Here is a 3,073-nt window from a genome sequence, read left to right as displayed (position 1 = left end):
CTTGACAATGTAAAATTAAAATGAATAGAAATAGCATCTGGAAAGGAGGAAGAAAAGAGAAATAATTTTAAAGGCACTATTATTCTTATATTTACAAAGAGTCAACAAAATTCTTTTAAGTGGCTGAAACAATAAAAACTTGGATTATAATATTTAAAGTTACTTAAGAATCAATATCAATAAAACCATAATTTAATAATCAAACATTGACAAAATTAGTGGACAAGAAGGTAGGAGATAAAATGAGCTAAACTTTTAGTTTTTTAAGATACAGCCAGTAAGCACTGCCTGAAGTTGATAAATAAAGAAAATGTGGTAAAATAATATTTATAATTATGGAGGAAATCACTAGGAAAAATGGAAACAGAAAGACTGTTAAAATGTTCCTTCAGGATAGAAATATTAGAGCTGGAAAGGGTGGTAAAGGCAAAATGTTAACCATAAAATCTTCTATACTATTTGGCTGATATTTATTATGTTTTATGACAGGCTAATAAAAGAAAATTCATTTAAATTCTAAATGTAAATGTGGTTCTAACAGTTGTTCTTTCTTTATTTGAGCACAGTTTTCTCAGGTTGAAATGAGATAGGACCATGCCTGTTACACAATAAGTACTTGATGAAATAAATCATGATTATTGTTGTTCTGCTTATTAACATCACTTTCCTTGGGTGGCAGGGTAGTTGGTAGAGAAGGAAAGTCAATATTCAATTATAAAGCATGTGGTTATATATCCACATTTTCTTGACTACTAAACTGGAACTCATTACTAGACAGTAAATCCAATAAACAAGAAACCCAAGATCTGGAAAGTCATATTCCCATTGTCTTGTGTAAAACTTTGAAATCATCTAAGCAGCCTGTTTTGGGATTTCTATCCCTAACATTAACATCATCATAGAGTTTTGGGTTTCTCTAGACAAAAATTTGAGCTGAAAGTCAACATCAACACAGAGGTTATAGAGTTATCGCACCCTCATTAATGTCTCCCGTTTAGCATTATGAGGATTCAAGCCATTCTGATTCATTTTTTTTTTTTAATTTTTATACAACCCACTAACAGGAAAGGATGTTCTGCATGTTGCTTCAAATTTTAACTTGAAGTAGTTTTCATTTATTAAAAAAACTTGTGGTTTTTAATACATTGTTCTATTTAAGTGTAGGAGGTTTTCATTGGAGATGACATTAATTATAAGTAAAGTTAATTTAACAGATGGCTGATAATGAGATACTTGAATCATCAACTGAGAGAAAAATACAAACTTAGAAGAGAATGACAATCACTATTCACTGGCCATTTGTAGGCTATGTATCCAATATTTTAAATGATCATATTTAGAATTATATTACCTATTATATTGGGTAGAACATATATATCATAAATATGAGTTATGCTTAAACCAAAATACATAATTTCGGTGATGCCAAAATAATATACCTATAAAAGAACATTGCTAATAAATTGACTAAAAGTAGAGGCTATAATTCTATTTTTAAAGCATGTTGCATTAAATTCTGTATTTACATTTAAATTCAGCACCATAAAACCATGTTTCTGTAAAATCTGAAGTGGTTGCATGCATTTCTTTAAATGTTGTATAAATATGAAGCATATCAAATAATAAATTATATGCCTAAAATACATAATTGTTGTAAATTCTGATGCAATAATGTTTAATATGTTTTCAAGGAAATTAAAGGCATTATGAGGAGAAAGATAAAGAGTGATTTAGTAGGAATACGTGAATCTGCATATATATTGATAAATTAATACTTTTGAATATGTTAAGCCACCATTACTGTTTCCTAGCATGTTTGAAAGGTAAGGGACATGTTGATGGCACAGCTTTCATGCTCTAAATACAGAAGAGTCTCCTCTGGAAGGGACCATAGTGAGTACATTCAAAGCCTTTCATTAAATAGACTCCATCAGTGTTCAGGCATGTCAACATATTTTGCTGTAAGGAATTCCTTTACTTACCATTCGTCAACTGGAATAAGATATTTAAACATGAATGACATGAATGAACATATGCCTAAGGGTTTTCAATTCTTTATGAATATATTTAATGTTGTCTCAATATTTTGATAATGACTTAGACACATACCTTAATCATGCATTCTGGACTATATATCTTGATAATTACATCCTAGCCAGCCATTACCAATTTTAACGCTAGTGTTTCGGTTTAGGATTGATTTAAAATCAGATGACACGGTTTATTTTGCCTGGACTGTCTAGAAAATAATTCAGAGAGACTTAACTCCTAAGTTTTACATTTATGCCAAGTGAAATTCAAATGTTTTCTACAATGCTGCATAAGAACATATGTATGTGAGGCATGCAGGGCCGGAAACTGGAGCAGCTCAGAGGTAGTGAATAGCTCTTCAAGCCTGCAATAAAAAATGACCTCCAATAAAACTACATTGCAAAAAATTAGAAAGTAGCAGAATGGGAAGAGTAAAAAAAGTCAAAGACGCAGAGACTGAAGAATGTGTGGTGGAAATAGCAAATGGGAAGCTGGAGTATTTCCAGAAGTGGAAGGGATTTACAAATGCTGACAGTACTTGGGAACCGGAAGACTATTTAGATTGTCTAGAGTTAATTGAAACATTTCTTAATTCTCAAAAAGCTGGCAAAGAAAAAGATGATACAAAAAGGAAATGTTTGTCTGACAGTGAATCTGATGATAGCAAATCAAAGGAAAGAGATGCTGCTGACAAACCAAGAGGATTCGCCAGAGGTCACGATCCAGAAAGAAAAAATGCTACAGAGGGAAGTGGGGAATGGATGTTTCTCTGGGAATGGGAGATTTGTGTATGTATATACAATGAGGCAGACTTGGCGGCAGGCAAAAGAGGCAAACATGATGAGTCATCAAATTGTAATTGCTTCTTACGAAGAGCAATTGCCTTGACATTCTTGTCTAGAAGATGAAGCTAAACAATTGTTGGCATTGCTTTTTACATATGTATGATATATATATATATATATATATATATTTTTTTTTTTTTTTCCCTGAATGTTGAAGTCTGTTCCAAACTGGGGGAGAGAGAAGCAGAGAAAGAGAC

At 31.8% G+C, this 3,073-nt stretch overlaps 1 pseudogene; it reads left to right on the top strand.

Annotated features, from left to right (window-relative positions):
- Window positions 1-2,453: 2,453 nt before the first annotated feature.
- Window positions 2,454-2,979, top strand: LOC108516222 (chromobox protein homolog 3 pseudogene; annotated as a pseudogene).
- The last annotated feature ends 94 nt before the right edge of the window (window positions 2,980-3,073 follow it).

This window comes from Rhinopithecus bieti, unplaced genomic scaffold, assembly GCF_001698545.2.
Source record: "Rhinopithecus bieti isolate Rb0 unplaced genomic scaffold, ASM169854v2 scaffold_36904, whole genome shotgun sequence".
Taxonomy (NCBI): domain Eukaryota; kingdom Metazoa; phylum Chordata; class Mammalia; order Primates; family Cercopithecidae; genus Rhinopithecus; species Rhinopithecus bieti.
This window is presented reverse-complemented; position numbering and strand designations above follow the sequence as displayed.